Source organism: Poecile atricapillus, chromosome 36 (genome assembly GCF_030490865.1).
Source record: "Poecile atricapillus isolate bPoeAtr1 chromosome 36, bPoeAtr1.hap1, whole genome shotgun sequence".
Lineage (NCBI taxonomy): Eukaryota > Metazoa > Chordata > Aves > Passeriformes > Paridae > Poecile > Poecile atricapillus.
Window position 1 is genome coordinate 603,182 of NC_081284.1, and position 19,319 is coordinate 622,500.

General features: G+C 35.9%; 1 pseudogene; it reads right to left on the bottom strand.

Annotated features, from left to right (window-relative positions):
* Positions 1–347: 347 nt before the first annotated feature.
* LOC131590979 (synaptonemal complex protein 1-like) overlaps positions 348–19,319 on the bottom strand; it is a 21,859-nt pseudogene continuing 2,887 nt past the window's right edge.

Here is a 19,319-nt window from a genome sequence, read left to right on the forward strand (position 1 = left end):
TTAACAAAAACAGAGTAAATTTAAAAGAACAGAAGTTCTTTAAAACCGGAATTTCTAATGCCAGAAACAGCTTTGAAACAACTTTCTATGTAGTTATATTCCTTTCAAAATTTAAAATTGGCTAATTTGTGTCCCAACATTTTCCAGCAGAAGGGAGGAAAGGTGGAAAATACTCTGCAGGGGGATGTATTTATAGAGCTATAAAGTTTATATGTGTAAAGGAAATGAACATAGAATTCAACGCACTGAGTATGACAGAAAAATGCAACAAAGTACTGACTCTGAGAGAATAACACCCCTATGGTGGCACCCATAAGCAATGCCCAGGCACTGGGGATTTCTGCATTTTAAGTAAAGAACTTTGCAGCTTCTTTAAATTTCCTTTTCCTGTCCATTTTGGAAACCGCAGTCCAGTCCGCCTGGCGCGTTCTCCTCATTGTTTTGAATCTCAGTGAAGAGCCTGGAGATTTCACATTGGATGAAGTTGGTGTCTAGGAAGGAAAATAAAGCCATCCATTAGCTTGTGTAGACAATCAGATTAACTGTTTGGTTTAATCATATGAATGGCTAACATACCTTTTTTGGTGCGGTGGAATGTAATTGTGAAGCTTGTGGATAATCTTTGTACAATTTTTCAAACATTTCTTCTTCTGAGACTATGGTCTAATAAATTAAAAAGTTACTTAGTCACACTATATTAAAAAATACTTTTTCTTTCCCCCTATGGATATTAAACTATAAAAAAAAAAAGTTAAGATGTCATTATGAGGCATAACAGTTCAATGAAAAGAATGTAAATTGTGTACATATAACTACAATTCCAGAAAGAACCAATTAAGTAAAAAATATACATAAATACTGGCTTGAATGTGGAAGCCTAAACTCTTTATTTTCATTCTTAGACACAGCAGTGAGCACAAAGAACTGCTCAGTACATTATTTGTTCTCTGACTCTTACCAGGAGGTCAGTGTACTCAGAGCTGTCTGACTGACTATCCAACTGGAGAAGCACTTTTTGCTTTTTCCTTGTGCTCTCCTCTGAAGGTAGGTTTGTGCTTCTTCCACTTTGCAGTTTATCTACTGGAGGAGTCTTTACAATGTATGTCTGGAAAAGAAATTTTTTATATTTTTAGATTATATTTTATGGGGTAAGTATAAACCTAAACTCATGACCCAGTTTACAGTCTGAGTGTCCAAGAAGACACCTGGGAGATGTGGTGGAACTATTATCTTTCCATCCAAACATGAAGCAAAGATCCAAACAAAGTGGGGTGGGGTGGAAATATCCTTTTTTGGTTGCCAAATGAGGAGAACGAACAGGAGGCTGTGGAAGAACTGAGTTTCATGGCATACTAAGTTCTTCATGCTTCTCTGTAGAAATTCAGATTATTCTGAACTGTAGCCACTGCATATGGACTATATCAAACATCTAAGAAAATGGAAATGAACAAAACTGCAGGAAGAGGCTTTCAGGGGAAGATTGATGGCAATATCAACATTGGTGTTATTTAAAATAGTCTTTTCACTAGAAATTAATCTGAGAAGCATTGCAATGGTCCAGTGCAGTCCCTTTTTTTCAAAGATAACATCAAAATGGGAGTGGATTTTATTGTTCCAATATGAAAACCACAAGCAAACTCTTGACAAGAAGAGTAAGTTTTGCAGTCAGAAATACTTTGATACTTTGACAATTTTTACAGCTAGATAAGTTTTTTTTCTTTTCCATAGAGAAAAAAATGCTTTTTCAAATGGATACTTTTGAACACTAAGTAAAACAATTCCAGAGACATAAAGCAACAACTGAGCAAGAAAAATGACATATTGGGAACCCTTCCACAAACTGCTGTCTAATATCTCCATGGAATGGTATCACCCTTTAAAATCCCTGCTTATCCCAGGAAGAAAATAAATAAGTATCTACAAGATACATATGCAAGAAATACAGGCAGAAAAATGCAAAAAGAAAAATTCACTGTTAGGAGTTACAAAACTTCAATGTTGAACTGCCCAAGGGGCTTCCTGCAGGTACCACAGGAGACACTTTTTTCTTTACCACCATGTTGACTTCCATAGGAATATAATTTGGAGACTTTCTATTTTTTACATTAATAGATTCACTGTCTGGACCTAAACAAGGTTTAGGAGTCCCAGGAACATAAGTTTAAAAAGTTTTAAGTTAAAAGCATTCCAATGTCTTTTGTTGAATGCAAATAAATTATCATGGCACTTCAGTTGATTCTACACATATACACACTACCAAATTCTAAATCCAATTAAAAAGTTAAAGTTACCTTGTGTTTCTTTTCACTTTCAGAAATCATCTTTTGAGAGTGCTCTTTTACAAGATTCTCCTAAAAAAGAATTATGTGATAGGCAGGAAATATTTATTTCAATTCAATTGTTATAAATATTCTTGGTGTAATTACAGAACACAGTCTACAATCATCAGTTGTTACAAAGTTTACACAAATAAATGACCAGATTTAGTACAACTGCAGCATTCAAAATCATGTTTTTTCTATTTAGTTTCATTTCTTATACAACTTCTCCCAGAGCACAAGGCCAAGCCACACCTCTCACCCACACTGCTCAGTTAGTAAAAAACTCCACCTTCTCTTCAATTTCTGCTTTCAGTTGTTCCTTAAGGGATGACAGTTCACTTTTCAAACATGACAGCTCATTTTCCTAAAAACAATTAAATAAATGATATGGTTAACTATGCACAACCCAGAAAAAAGAAAACAGTCCAAAATGAATCAGTAATTAATAGGGATACTCATTACATACACAAGATAATTCTATTTGTTTTTCAACTCTACACTTGAACCTTTGCTTTAGCTTGTTTAAAAAACCCTGAAGTACCATAAGAAAAGGTAATTGATCAGAAGTGTTCAAGGTAAAACCTTAAAACACTTGGGAGAAGAATGGTGAGAGAGCAGAATCTAACTATTTAAAACAAAAGTTTCATATTCAAACTGTGAAGCCAGAAAATGACACACAATCTCGAAGAGCAGACACAAACTGCTACTCCAATTTATTCTTAGAAACATTTGGAGTTTTTAGTGCCCAGAATAAGATCTGTAAGAAAATAGAAACAAATAAATTAGTGGGCTGAATCAATCCCACTAAAGCAGACAGTTAACCCTTCCCCAAGTACTCAATAGGAAGAAGTAAAATACGGCATTTATAATTATATTACTCTTCAAGGGGTGTTGGTTTAACACATCTTGGCTCTCAGTGGGGGTGGAGGAAGCCACAGAAGTGGCTTCTGAGAGAGAAACCTGTTCAAAGCTTCTACTGTGTCCAGCAGAGCCAACTTCTGAAGGCTCTGATCACGGACATGTTGCTGACCTAATTAAAAAAGTCGGTAATGCCTCTGTGATATATTAAGGGAAGAAAAAAACTGCGCACACTTTTTCTTCTTCTTCTGAGGGGTGGAGAGGCGCCGCAGCCGAGGCCCTCTTGGCACCACGAGTGGCCACCGGGGCCACGCAGCCGAGGCCCCATGGCCAGAACCACGTGCCTGGGGCCGTGTGGCTGCCACCATCTCGGCACAGCTCCTCGTGTACTTTGCCCGCTCAGCCGCTTTTAGCCAGCCGTGCTGCCTGCAGAAGGACAGAAGCTGTGGAAGCAGCTTCTCCTTCTCGGTGCCTTGCATGAAGAGAGGCGCTGAACATGAGATGGTGCCTCAGTGGCCGTGGTGGGCACCACGTGGCTGACAGCGGGGGCATGACGAGCAACGCCCCCAATACAGAGCCCAGGTGAGATCAACTTTTCAACACTGCAAAACCCTGTAAGAACTTTCCAATTGATAGAACTTGACAACAAATGAACCTCCAAACAACAATTTTCTCCGAATCAGAGAGAAGGAAAAAGTGAAGACATGTGAAAAGAACAACATGGCGACAATAAAGTCAGTGAGGGGAATGAAGGAAAAGAAGTGCTCCAAACGTCAGAGCTGAGATTTTTCTGCAAGCTGTAGTGAGGACTATACTACAACAAATTGTTTCTCTGTAATTTATGAAGCGCATGGGGGAATGCAGAGATCCATCACAGCCCGTGAGAAAAGTTGCTCATGCTGGAGGAAGTGGATGCTAAAAAGCTGTAATCTAGTGGGAAATTCAAACAAAGAGAGAAGCTGGAGAATCCATGCTTCCAAACTAGAACAGCTCCTCCTGAAAAGACTACACCCCCTAAACCAATGACCCTTGCAAAACAGTTGTGCGAAGACTCTTTGCCTTTGGGAGGGACTCACGTGGCAGCAGGTCGGGTGGGACAGCTATTTGTCAAAATTAAAATCACACTGGAAAGGTTCACAGAGAACTGTCTCTGGTGGGAAAGACCCCACGGCACAGTAAGAAAAAGAAACTCCCTAAGCAAACTGAAAAAATATTTTTAGAAGTGACAAACTGATTAAAAATCACATGTTTTGTCTCTCTGTACTGTCAGTGGGCAAGAAGGAGGGATTAGGAAAAAAAAGTGTTTCTAAAGGTTTATGTCACTAAAGGACACGGAATGATTCACACGGACTCAGCTCAATGGTATGACAGGAAAAGCAGTAACTTTATTTTCTGACTCCAGTATTTATAGATTCTTGACAATGACCAGGGATTGGATGATTAAATTATCACCTTCCCAATCACACTGGTCATGTGAAATGTCCATCAAAGATGTTTCTTCGAAGGAATGTGTAAATATTTATGTTTACAGTTACTTTCCTGGGAAAGTAACTAAAACTATGAAAACAAGATCAGAAGGCTTAGTTTTCAGGGCGACAGGTTTATTTTAATTCTGATTACCCACTTTTAATTCTATTTATATTTTCTTGATACTATTTAAGTTTGAACCTGTTTTACCCTTAAAGCGTTTTTCTCCTAATCCTTAGCTCATAAGCCCTTCAATTTTTCTTTCCCCTCCTCTGCTCAACTATAGCACAGAAAAATGAGTGAATGTTTTTTTTCATGCATACCTGGCTCTTAGCCAGTGTAAAACCACGAGAAAAGGACATCAGCCCCTTCACTGAATTATTTAACATTGGAAAGTACTCCTTACCAGTGCTCTTTCTGATGATAACTGCTTTTGCTGTTTAATTTTATATACTTTTAACTCTTCATCTTTTTCTTCAATCACTTTATCATATTCATTCTGTGTTAAAAAAATCAAACCAACAACAAACTCAAAACGTGACTAAATTTTACAATTATAGATCTATCCACTCTTAAAACATCAATAATTTTTTCAAACCAGGCTCTTCAGAAGATTCAGAAAGCACCATGAACAAACACTGATCCTTCTGCAGAGACTGTAAAACAGAAAATGCTCGATACAGTATTATTTTGTGGACTGGCAGAGAGTGCTGTATTTCTGTGCAGCAATATGTGTTCAGCACCTATGAGCCAGCTGTGCTATTTTTATTAATGACATCTGCTAAAGATATGGTAAAAGAGGGTAATAGAAAGGTAACCTAAAATATGTCAAGCTAAACTGCTGACAGTCACTAAGTAATTGCCTCAGAATAAGAGGCCAAACTGATACTGAAAAATACTGCATTCAGATGGTATCAAAGCAAGCCTGAATTAAAAAAAAAAAAAAAAAATCAAAAATCCAAGAAGTTTAGATAAATGGAGTTTATCTGCCCATAGGCATGTTTTCAAAATCTTCAAATTCATTTGATTTTAGATGATGAAAACTCAAGTATGTGTTCAGCTCCTTCTCCCAGATTCAGGCCTTTTTCTGATTTTGAAAGGTTATTAACGTGGTATCACAAATTACAAATCACAGCAATCAGTAAAATCTCTCACCTTGTGCTTTTCCATAAGTGCCACCATTTCAGTTATCTTACGCTGACATCTGATATCAGTTTCTCTTTGTATCATTGTTGCTTCATCATAAAGCAACCTCAGCTTTTCTACCTGTTAGTAATAAATTGCACTTCATTCATAAATGTAACAATATATTTTTTTAAAATCTTAGTTTAATTTATCTTCCCCCTGTGGGTGCCAAAATCCCACTTGAATTTCATTTGCTTTTAAGATCTTTTTCAAATCTGACATCTTTTATGCAGATTGTTAAAATGGGCAAGATCAAAGGTACATCCATGGCAGGCAAGTTCACTTCTAACCAAAAGGCCATTTCAAGCTCTCTGCCCTAACATTTCCTAGAATTACCATCAAAAAATGTGTGGGGAAAAAAAATACTAATATGGGAGAAGTTATAATCTAATTTAGCCATGCTGACTTTATTCCAAGGGTAGAATTTCTTTGAACTGTATCTTGAAAGAAGTAATTTTTAACTGGGTTTTTATTTTCAAAGATATATTCAAATACTTTAACTTAAGCACCTAATTTACTAAAGCTTTGTTCATGGGCATACAAAAGAAGTTCCATTTATGTTGATAAGACTAAAATGTAAGAGCAAGGACTCTGGCCAATAAAGCTTCCTAAAAACATTTTAAATTGAAAGAAAAAACAAATTGCAGAAAAAATGAACACCTCTCACCTCTTCATGAAGTTTATTTTCATTCATTTTTCTTGTTTCTATGTCTTTTTGATAGATGTCAACTGCTTCCTTATGTTGTTTGTTCATATTTTCCATCTCTAACTGCAATTTATTCACCTTTTGAGAATGCAGAATTGCTGCTGTTATTTATTTAGGAATTAATATGTTACTGATTTTTTTTTTACCTCTTATTTTTGAGCAGAAACACACTGTTACTTTTCAGGTATACAATTAAAGTGTTTCCTATTTAAAAGTTCAGCTTTTTTTAATAAAGAATTGAGCTTTGGCCTGAAGTCAGTTAGAAAATACTCAAAGAAACCATGGCAACAGCATTTTGCAGATTACAGTTTTTCCTTTTAGGTTTCTCATATGGATATCCTCACAAAAGTCCACTTCTTTCTTCAAGTGCAGTACCCAAAGCTGGACACGATATTCCCATGGGAGGGATTGTGACTGCAGAACACATTTAAAGAACAGCCTAAAGTGAGTAATATATGTATATCTTTTAAATGCTTTTCTGTCACAATGGGGTTACAGAATCCCGTTCAGTCTACTATCAACAAAACAAAAAAAAGGAAAGGAACTGATTAAAAACATAATTAATTGTGATGTGAAGTCCATCTCTTTTAAAGGTCCAATAATCAGTGCCCAACGATTAAAAATGGAAGCATCTTCTAAAAACTATGATCTCATTCCCACAAAATCTGTATCCCAGATCTATAAATCAGTTCAGAATGTATTTAACAAGTATTATTATTAGTTACACTGGGACTTAAAAACACTCACCTCATCTTCTACGTGATGTTATTTAAACCTACCTTCCCTTCATAAATACTGTTTTTCTTGCTTTCTGCAGTAATTTTCTTTTTTAGCACCTTATTCTGTTGAAATAAAAACCAAGCACTGTACCTTAATAAGTTAATAGAATTATGTAATGGTTTAACTGCATCAGGAATGTCAGAATCTTCAAAATTCCAGCTTTCATCAAGCAAACAACTTTCACTGTACATTGTACAGTTCAGGTTCCAGAACAATTCTCCAAACAAAAGAATGCTCAGCTAATTACTGTGATAATACTGTTTCTTCATGACCTTAAGAAAGAGCTCCTTCTGAGCAACAACTGGGAAAAACAAATGAGGTGCAAAATGGGAATTAAAAATAAGGTGCTGCTGACAGAAAGTGTCAAGATGTCACGACAAAATATACAAATTATTTTTACAGTGAAGTTACTACAATTTGTGCTAGTGCAGAATTCTTTTCTACTAGTGGTAACTGAGATAGTCCTGATGACCAGTAAATAAATAATACTGTGTACTAAATTAAAAAAGTACAAGTTTATTCAAGGTATTATTTTTGTAATTGTTCTTTTTAAATTAAAGCTAATTTAACAAATCAAGTGATTCCAAAGATGACTCCTTAATTTGCTCAGAGTTAGGAAAAGAAAGGAAAATGTTTAAATTACATAGGTGTATCTAAAGATACCACAGCAGACAAAAACTGCTGAAAAGTCACCCCAAAATACCATGTGTTTATGTATTTGTGACTTTTAAGATCTCTACACACCTCCTGCTGCAACTCTTCAATGTGCTTGGTTTTATTTTCCACCTGTTTCTTTAAACTATTCATCTGAAAGAGATATTTCAAATATTAATTAGTAAGTTCTAAAAATGACTCCATGTTAGCAATTCCTGTCAGCATTCTCAAACATCCACTTGCACCAGTCTGGTTTCTTCCAACAGGATTGAAACACGAGCTGACATGTTAGAATGATCTGAGTTTTAGCCATAAAGTACTACAAGATGTTAATTAATAGCAGTGACCCAGTGTTTATAGGGTTAAGAAAGAAGGAAAAAAACCCAGTCTCTTCACAATTTTAAAAATATACTTGTATGAAGTTCCCTGCAATCCATGGAAAAGTGAATTTTCCCAATTATTTTCTAGAATCTGCGACTGCTTTTCTTTTATTGAAATTCCATTTTCAATACCCTGAACCTGAAATTAAAACTGTAAATCTTTGACTTTTACAATGAAATTTTGAAATCCATTCTAATGCTAAAAACCTCAGGTTGCTTTGAAACTATAGAAAGAAAGTGAAAATATTTGAATCTATTTAAGCTAAAACTCACATTACATATAAAAAGCTAATCCAGAGCCCATCCATCACTCAGTGGGTATATGAAAAAACAGAAAAGCAGATTCTCTGTTTGCCTGAAATCAAGCAAATCTTTAATATCAGACTTTCAAGCAAAGAGTAAACATCCCAGTGATTTTGCTTGGCTTTTAAAATAATAGGGCTCAGCATGTGGACACACAATGTCACAACTGGCAGCAGCTGTGAAAGAAGAAAGCCTCTGGCAGAGATCACATCCACCAGGCAGAGCTTTGCAGAAAAAATCCCAACACACATTTTAATTTAGATTATGTCCTACAGGTAATGTAACATATTTTCATGACACATGACGTGACGTACGTTTTCTTCTCTTTCATCCAGTTTACTTTTAATCTCTTCACCTGTCTTTGCCATTTTCTCCTTCAAAGACTCCAGTTCACTTCTAAGGGCCAAATTAACAAGCATTGGTAAATATTTATGTATTACCTTTAACTTCTCTTTAGTATAATAGTATAGTGTACTTGTAATAGTACATAATAATTAATAATAATGCTGTATTTTATTTTCTAAAAAGAGCTGCTAATGTTGATGGAACTTCATAAGCTGCTCAGTGAAATGAAGCGACATGGCTAGCAAGTCAATATGTGAACAGTCTATACATTTTTTAAGTAGGAAAAGATGTTCCACCTAACCTAAGGAAAATACATCCTAACCTGGAATATTTTAATGCAGCTGTGAAACATGGGAGGTTGCCTGTCTCTTGAACAGATGGTACAGAGACTTCTGCAGAGAGTAACACCTATCCAGTTTTGCCTTGTCACATTTAATCCATAACCTTGAACTTCCATTTTTATTTCCTTCCCACCTAAGATGTCTAACACAAAACAGAACAGCTCTTTCATGTAATACAAAACTATGGCAAATATTGTTCCTGCAGCAACAGGTACTTATAATCTGAGAAAATTTCTACCTGGCCAACAGCAACACTGAATAGTTTCTAAAAAAACATTAATCAAAAAAGTCCCAGAAAGCAGCATATGAACACAACTATTTCAGTCTACTTCCTTTAACAACATCAGATATTAATATTTGTTTTTACTTGCCTTAGCTGGCCATTTGCCTCTTCTAGGTTTTCAACTAACTGCTTTGTATTTTCTTCTTTTTTCTTACTATCCTAAATAAAGACCCATGTCAGCAAAGAAAGAAAATTCAAAGTGACTTCTTAAAAAATTCAAACACATCCAAAGCACACTGACCTGCCTTATTCACAAATGTAAATACACTTCCTTTCCAATTCAAACACAAAAAACAGTCCAGGTACTCTACAGAACCATGTCATGTTGCAGCTTATCATCTGATTTGTAAAATTGAGTACTGTCCTTTAAAAAAAGCTGGAAGTTTACAACTTGCCTCTTGTTTTTCTTGCAGCCTCTTGAGTTCTGCAGCCACACCATTTTTCTCTTGTGCTATTTGTTCTTTCTCTAGTGAAAGCTTATTGAGATACACTGTTAGTTGTTCATTCTTCAACCTAATTTAAAACAAATGGCCAAAAGGAATAAGAACATGCATTTTGAAATCTCCTTTTAAATTAAATATACCCAGTATCAAGTGTTACTCCATGCTGAAAAAAGTCCAGGCCTTCATCTACAAATATAAGCTTTGCAGCAAAGTCACAGTGATATAAAAAGGTGACACAAGAAGGAAAGAAAACCAGAGTCAACTTTTATATAAATAAAATGCTTAGAGAAAATTATGTAGTTTAAAGCAGGATTAACTATGAATTCAGAAACCTTCTCTTCTTGTTAACTAAGTCAAACAGATATGGAACCATGTATTCCATAGAATACATACAAATAGACAAAATCTAATTTACAAATATAAGTGTATAATTAATGTCATACTAATTAGTTCAAAACTTCCTTTTGAAATAGTACATTTCACTGTGTATTAAAATAACTTCTATATAACACTAAAAAAAAATTAAATACTATATTTTCAAAATGGTCATACTCTTCTTGTTCAAGATCTGTTTTCAGGGTCAAAAGCTGGTTTAAATAATCTTGTTCCTTTTCAGCTGTACTAGTCAGCTGTACTTTCAAATCATGGATTTCTTTCTGCAAAAGGAAAGGGAAAAGTTTTGAGTATACATGTGTAAACTACAACTCATGGAGGTTATCAGACATGAGCTGACAGCGCAAGGCTTTCAGAAGAACCAAACAACACCCAAGTCATGAATTATCCAGACTGTATCTTCACATATCTCTGGTGGGATATGGAAGTGGTGTGAGAGAGTGAACTCTGACACCAGTGCTATACATGTCCCCTGCTGTGAGTTTAATTATCTAGTCTGCAAAACTACTAAAATTAGATTCCTTGGACATAATTTTAAATAAAGACATTTACTTCAGACTTCATAAGCTTTTACATGCATCTAAGTAAAAATCAGAGAATTCCAGTTCTAGAAGATAGAACAGAAAGGCAATCAGCAGGGCTGTGTCTTCATCCTTGGTACAGCTACTGTCAGAGTGTAAGAGGCTACAGGAGGACAGAGGATCTCCTGCTGTCCCTGTTATGAGCAGAGCAGTTCAGGGTGGGACACTGCTCTGTGTGCTATTTCTTATGTACTTGTATACAAGTTACGATGTGTTACTTCACTATTTATAAAAGCATGTTACTATTGCCCTATTTCAGGCCTCTCTGATTTGAAGAGCATTTTCATTTCTCTCTCCACATTTTTCTCTCTCTGCAAATTTTCTACAGTAGCCTCAAGATCCTTCTTCAGTAAAAGTCCTCCAACCTGCCCATTTTAGAAAATTAATGAACACTCAATTAACTTAGAACACTCAATGCCCAGATTATAACAATAAGCAGACATGGTAAAATGTACACCTGATTTCACACTAACTTGACTTGATACAGTTTCTTGTTAGACTTGTAAATATAAAATCATAATGAAAAAAATATATATACAATGAAAATCATAATGAAAATAAACCTCTGTTAAGAGTGTATTTCATATAGCTTAGACTTCTGTGACAGAAAATGGGCCTATGTCAAAGTACAGTAGGGTTCAAAAAGGCCAGAGCCAATTACCTTCCTATAAGTAAGCAAAACATTGGGAAACTTTATATCCAGAGGGAGTGGCATTTGAATAAGCATGAACGAAGAAGGAAATAACCAAGAATCTTGACAATGAAAACCAAAACATGGGAGACAAGAAAAACAGTGGCAATAACGTTCTTCAAAGAAAACACTGAAATTGTGTGTGAGAAAGTTTAGTAGAAATGTTAAAGTTGACTAGACTGTGTTCATCTATGGCATTTAAGATATTTACAAAGCAAGAGGAATTTCAATTAAGAGCAAATGCTATAAGATTAATGAAATGAACATTTACCAGAGTTTCTGACAGCTCTTCAAGTTGCACTTCTTTGTCACATTTTACTTTAGTCATCTCCTCTTCAGCACATGTAATGTAAAATTAATGGAACAGAAATAATTTTTCATATTTCGCAGGCAGTATAAAACATTAGCCCTTTTCCAATACCCAGTTCTGAAAACTTTCTGGATTAAGTTCAGAAGCTGAAAAGCTAATTTATGACTTAATCTAAATGTAGACTTGAAAAAATGATTAAGAAAGACATTAGCAAATCTGTATCTGAAGAGAAACTAATTATCTGAAATAAAATTCAGAGCCCAGTATGTTTTCCACACTTATGGCTTCAAATAAACCATGGACTGTAAGACCAGAGTATTCTCCAAGTATTGATGCATCTGCATTGTTCCAGAAAAAAAATCTGAACTGCTAAAGGTATCACACCGATATGCTGAAAAAGGAAACCAGTTATTACTAACTTCCAAATGTTTTCTATGTGAGAATTCACAATACTGGTATTTTTTGCAAGTACTCAACACCAAGGTCACGTTTGGTGTGGAATTCTCACAGGTCTCATCTTGCCTCGATCTAAACAAGTATTAGCAGTTCACTTTTCAACACTTCTCTATGGATGCCCTCAATGTAGATGGAAACATCCAAGCACATTTCTCATCTGTCAGATGAAACCCAGGGCCATGTGCAGCACAGCAGGAAAACAGTCCTGAAGGCAGATCTCTTACTCTGGGGGCTAGGGAGCACATCCCTAGAAACCACATGATATCAAAGCAGTATTTAAAGATAACCCCTGCCAGCACCACTGCACATCCAGCCAAGTACAGAAACGTTAATGGGAGGGTTTTATCTCTGCTACAAGCCACAGAAGTCACTCCTGGCACCTGCAGTGCTACTAGTCTTAGCTGGAAACCAAAATTACCTCCATGAGAATTCATGCATGGATGGTCTTACTACTGGGGTTCTGCACAGCACTGCCCTTTGGCTGTTCCAGTACCAAGGACCACCAAAGAAAATGGAGTCAGATGAGTAAAAAGAAATTGAGGCATTCCTGACAGGTACAGGTACAGTAAAATCATTTCTCCAAGTACTAGAAACAGTCCATTTCCAGAAAACATTTTTATTACTGCCTAGCTCATTTTCTGCTTTTCTACAAGCCTTACCCAGCTCAGCAGACTTATTTTGGAGCTCCAAGGTAAGCAGCTTTGACTTGTCTTCATATTCCTTTAATCTAAGAAAACAGTAATTGAAATTTAAAAATCCCAAATGTATAGTACAAAACACTGCATTTGAAACTTAAAGGACAATAAGACAGTCTTACCACAAGCACTTTAATAACATTTACCTTTCAACAGGCAGATGATATATCTGCCTGCAACACATATCAAATTTTTACTTTTACAACTTCAGAACAGTAGACATTAAAAGTAAACAAATATATACATACAGAAATCTGAATTTCTTGAAAAAAGAATTATGAAAGTCAGAGGGGACAAAAATTTACTTTTTATAGACCAGTATCAACCATCACAACATTAAAATTCATTAAAATTCAAATTCATTAAAAACAACATTAAATTCTCTGATTTAGACCACTGTGTCAAAAAACCCTCAAATTTCAGCTTCATTTTTAACTGCTCTTTGTCATAGACTGCAACCTCTAAGATGACTCTCCAAATTTAAATTCTTTAATTTACCTATTTTGCTCCTTTTGCAGCAAGCTTTTCAAATTGGCAGTAGAAGTCTCAAACTCCTCTGTCAGGGCTGCAAGCAAAGCTTCCATTTTTTTACATTCTTCCTCCTGTGCTTCCTTTTCTCCAGTGACCTGAATTAATGTTTTCCCTGTAGTCTGGCATTCTGTTTCCAAGTTCTTTTGAGTAACCTTCAAAACATGATATAATTTCTAAACATGGTTTGCAACAAACAGTTACAGCTGTTTCATATCTAAAGTATCCATAATTATTTATGCAAATGCTCATCTAGTCTATTTACACTGCAAAACTATAGGCAAGGCGTACCTCTGCTTTTTGCAGTGAAATTTTAGCCTCTTCCAGCTCTGCCCTCAAATGTTCTTGACTGGCCTGGGATTCCTTCAACATTTCTTCTTCACGTACTAAGCAAAAATGATGTATGTTTATACTTCTAAAAACAGGGTACTTACTAAAAAATGCTGCTAAAAATGGAAAAGCACATACACTTATAGAATTTAACAAAGACCAATGGTATTGACATCATATACTAGAAATACTTTGAATATAGATGGCTTAAAAATATTGAAAATCAAGTTCTGAAAAGTAAGTTTCCTCAGTGGCATCTGCCTGACTATGAATTTGCAAAACTGAAGCAACATATTTTCCCCCTGCAATTTTCAAAAGCTCTCACAGCTTGACTCGCCTAAAAACTACCCTGCCATTCCTGATTCCACATGAGCAGCTTCTGCTCCAAACAAAAATAAGGCCTTCAAGGACCCAGCAGCAGAATAAAACTATCATGACCCTGTTTCCTATGCTTCTATAACAATTACATTTAAACACAGCAGACAGAACTCTTACATTTTGCTTCTATTAAGTCAGCAATCTTATTTTCTGATGCCTTCAGCTGAGCCTTGATGTCTTCTATTACACCATCTTTTTCATCTCTCTGTATGGTAAGAGCTGAAATCTAGAAAAATTAAATATCATAATGAAGTCTGGAGAAGGGACAGATATTCATTTTCATTTGTACCCCAGGTATGATAAGCAGACATACTGCTGTCATTCAAGTTAGATAAGACTGTTGATCTTACTCAAATATTGATCAAGTCACATTCTTAGTCTAAACAAAAAGATTTTCCAGATCAAAATCAAATCATGAATTCCAGTAGATTAAAGGTACTGAAACATCACTGAACTTAGCAGAATCCGAATTAAATGCAGCTTCAGCTATTATTTTTGTCTTTTTTAAGAGTACTCAGAAACAATTATTGGGTCTTGCATTGCCCCTTTAGGCACAAATAAAGCTGCACATATTAGATGGTAAAACTGAGCAAACCTGCTTTTCCTTCTGACTGACTTCCAGTTTGCATTCCTTTTCAAACTTGTCCACCTTTTCTGCTTCTTCTTTTACTTTTGAGATACAGTAATATCCATAGTTAACATTCTAGCTGAAATATACTCCAAATTCAATATAACTTGCAGTTTAAGATTGCTTGTAATTGTACAGTGGTACAATTTGTTTCCCAAGAGAAATTGTTGAGGCAATGTTTGATCTCATAATAAAAATATCTTTTTTTTGCCAGCTTTCCACAGAATTAGTCCACTACTACATTTGTTACAAGAAACTAACAGAAAAGAGCATGTGAAAATGAAACAGGAACATAGTAGCCTATACATAGAGAGCATAGAGCTAAAGTTTCTGTAGCCAGCATTATCATTTCAATAAACTAGTTACATGAAATAGGTATTGATCTCTAGTCTGTATGTCACAGACAAAACTTGGACTTTGAGTGACTGTTTGAATAATAAAGTTCCAAATTTGACCCAGTGGAACAGCAACAGAAGGGGCCAGGCAGTGAATACTGGCAGCATGAATAAAAGAGGATCCTGGTGTCTCAGTGTGACCTGCTCACCATCCAAGCACTTCACGTCTGTCTGCCCTGACCCTGCATGTGTAATAAAAGCTATCAAGTACAAAACTGTTGAGCCAGCAGCATAAACACAATAAACAGAATTCTCACATTTGATGCTCATTTCCAATCTGTCCTTCTCTGCTTGCATATGAAGCTCTTCAAATGCCACTGTCATTCTCTAAAAACAAAACTTAATATTTGAAGTTCAATATTGGAAAACCCTGGAAGTTCTCCAGAGGCTGCTGCCATTCTCAGCCATTCCAAGAAATCACCAGGTAGGTGAAACAGAGTCCAAAAAGAAGACAAGACATTCTGGCAGTCACCCAGCACTAAGCACAGATCACACAGATCCCATGGATCTACATCCCACACGCTGCTGCATTTTCTCCATTGAATGTGCTTTATATAATACAAAAATGATTCTTGAGAAGGGACTGAAAACCTGACTTTCTGCATCACACATGACATGATATGCACACATGATGGAAACAAATAGTATCTCAACATAAACATGTAACTCAGCTCAGCATATCCACATAACTCACATCCTTTTTATCAAGCTGTGTCACTTACTTCTATGTCGCTATGAAGTTCCTCATACAATTGTCTTGTTTCATTTTTTTCCTGTTCATCTATCAAAGCAAGAACATACAGGAAGGTTTTTCTTTTGAAAAAGAATGCAAGCTGTCCAAGTCATTATGCTTAATCAGCATAATGAATTAAAAAAGGAATTATCAGCTCCCTTCTTAATAAATAAGTCATTCTAAAACATGGTGCCAAAAGTTATAGAATCTAGGGAAAACATGTATTTCATTGAAACATCAAGCAAGCTCAGCTTTTAAATTTCCTTCCCAATATAATTTTTTCTGTGAAAAGTGTAATTCTGGATCAATTTATGTAACCATATTAATTATTATAGTATTAATGTTGTTGAATAATAATGTATCAAAACTGTTAGTATTTGATAAACTGTAATGTAAGGTTTAGCACTGAATTTCTTCCTATCAGCAGATACCTATGACCACAGAACTATCACTATAAAATTGCAACAACACTCCATGTCCATATTTTCCTTCTTTCCTTTCACTTTTCTAATTGATACTATTTTTCCCTAAGCAAACAATTAAGGAGAGAACAGTAAGAACACACCTATCAAAAAAGTACATCTATACACAAGTGTTTCTAGAATTAAGATTAAAAAGAAATAGACACTTCCTAAGTATCCAGGAACAAGTTAGTAAAATTTTAATGACTATAATAACAATTCTAAATTGCATATAAAGTCATTCCCAATCAAGAACATGTTTTAAAACCTCAAGAATTAAACTTCATTAAGTTATCCCATTGTCTTGGCTTGTTCAGTTTTGCAAGAAGAATTCTACTTACTCATTATACCTTGGGGTTAAGACCTTTTTTCCACACAAATGTGTGAATGGCTTCAAACAGGAAATTCCAGCTCTGGAAATTTCTTAATGAGTGCTGGGAATTTGGAGTAGATTTGCCTGACTGAAAACAGGCATGAAGTGCCACTTCATACATCTTAATATATTCAGTGTCTGGATGGGATTGAAAACCTTCAGTGGGCTGACCAGACTTGAGGAGACCTGCATGGCTCTGGAGTACCTGTCAGTGGTTAATCAGGGGTGTTGACACTGCCTCAAACCTGTATCAGTGTTTAGGCACCCAAACAGCTCCCAGGCTTGCAACCTTTCAGCAAACAATGACACTGGCTTCAAAAGCCCTCTGGATTTAGCATTACAAACCATACCTCTGTTAAACCTATGGCTTCACTCCTAATTTTGTGATTTACTTTGAATTCACTTCTCATTTTAAGAGCCACATCCAGTCAGCCTCAACTGGAGAACGCATCTGAACAGCACGAGAACTTTGTTCTGCTTGTGAATTTAGAGCAAGCTGACACTTGCTCAGTGTCAGTACACTGACAGTACACTGATTCTCATAAATGAAAATTAAAAAAGCATTTACATTTGCTGGTCTTCTCTGTGAAGTGAGAGTAGGTTTCCTTGAGCAGATTACACAGATGCCTCAAAGCAGTGGCTCTAAAGGAGGGAAAAATAGCATATGCTTTCATAGGAGTGCACAGTACTTCATGTACCTAAGGAGTAACAATGTAAATGACCTTCACCGTTTAACAGCTCTATGAAACTGACCACATGAAAACTGATTATTTTCACCACAAAAATATATTTTTGGTTGTATTACTTACTCTTTCAAGAGATCTTTATTTTCACACATCTCATCTTCCAGTTTCAAACGGAGTTTTTCATTTTCAAACTAATTTCATAGAGAACAAATGCAAAAAGACACTGTTATTGAAAAATACATTAGAAATACACTTTGACTTCTCAAATCCCACACAAAAAAGTAATTTTGGGCAGAAAAAATTACAGTAGACAGTAGACAGAAGTCTGTTTTATCTGGTATTACATCCCGAGTCATCTTTTGCATGCAAGTCATAATAACTAATGAACAATAATTTACCAGCAACTGAGGCACTTAGAGGTATATTCTTCATACAAACACACACAGGACAGGTGCACACACCTGCTCAAAATAATCATTTTCTCAAGGCACACACCAAACTGCAACATTCTTTTATATTTAATTGTATCAATAATATTGTCATACTAAATCAGGAAGCACTTCATCTATTCAACGTATGCTATACAATACTGGCCTGCAGTTCTTGAATGGCTTTATTCTGTGCTTCAATAATCTTTCTGTTTTGTTGGAGTTTTCTTTCTTTCTGGTTTAGTTCTGATTCCACAGTCAGTTCCCACTGCTTGATCTTCTCAGCCTCTTTGTAGAGTTTGGAGAACAATTCATTCGTTGTTTCTGTACTCTATTAAAATAGGTTCCACAATTTAATCTCAAATACTATCAAATACTGTTGTAGATAACATATTTATCTCTTAGAAATGTCACAAGAGTAGTATTTTTCCACAGGTGGTGATATAAGCTTATATGGGATCAGGAGCCAAAGTTTCAATCTTTGTACATCCACTATGTATGTATCAAAAGGCATTACAGAGCACATAGGATAAACAAATACAATGAAATATCCCAAACTGCCTTCAGACATCACCAAATAGATGCTCTTAAAGGCACGGATAACTGCAGTCCGCCAAAATCAATTAAAGCTTTGCTAGAATTATCAGCGAAGCCAAAATTCCTTCTAGTAGGTTCTGTAAAAGCAGCTTCAGAGGCTTTGCCCAAGAGCAGCAGTGATACTGCCATTAATGTAAGCACGCAGCAGGAAGAAAAAACACCCACCCTTGTGCTCTTAGAACACTTTGAAAGCATTGTACAGGCAGTGCTGGGCCAGTGGTCAAGGCAGGTAAGAGTAACACACGAGCCCACAGGGCAGTTTGGTTTACGTATGACATCCCTAACACCATCCTTGTCTTGGCTGCATCACGATATCTTTACAGTCCTGATGGTGCTTTAATAGCTGCTAGGATGAAAAGAAGTCTAATCATCAGGGATATGAAAATCAGCAGGAGGAGCAGAAGAAATGTGTTTTATTTTGTGGTAGCATGTCGCTGTTGGACGCAAAATGATTCACACAGACACAGCTCAATGTGTGATAGGAAAAAGAGAGTGATTTATTCTGTGGTTTCAGTATTTATAGATTCCCGACAACGACCAGGGATTGGATGGTTAGGTTACCACCTTCCCAACCACACTGGTCCTGAGAA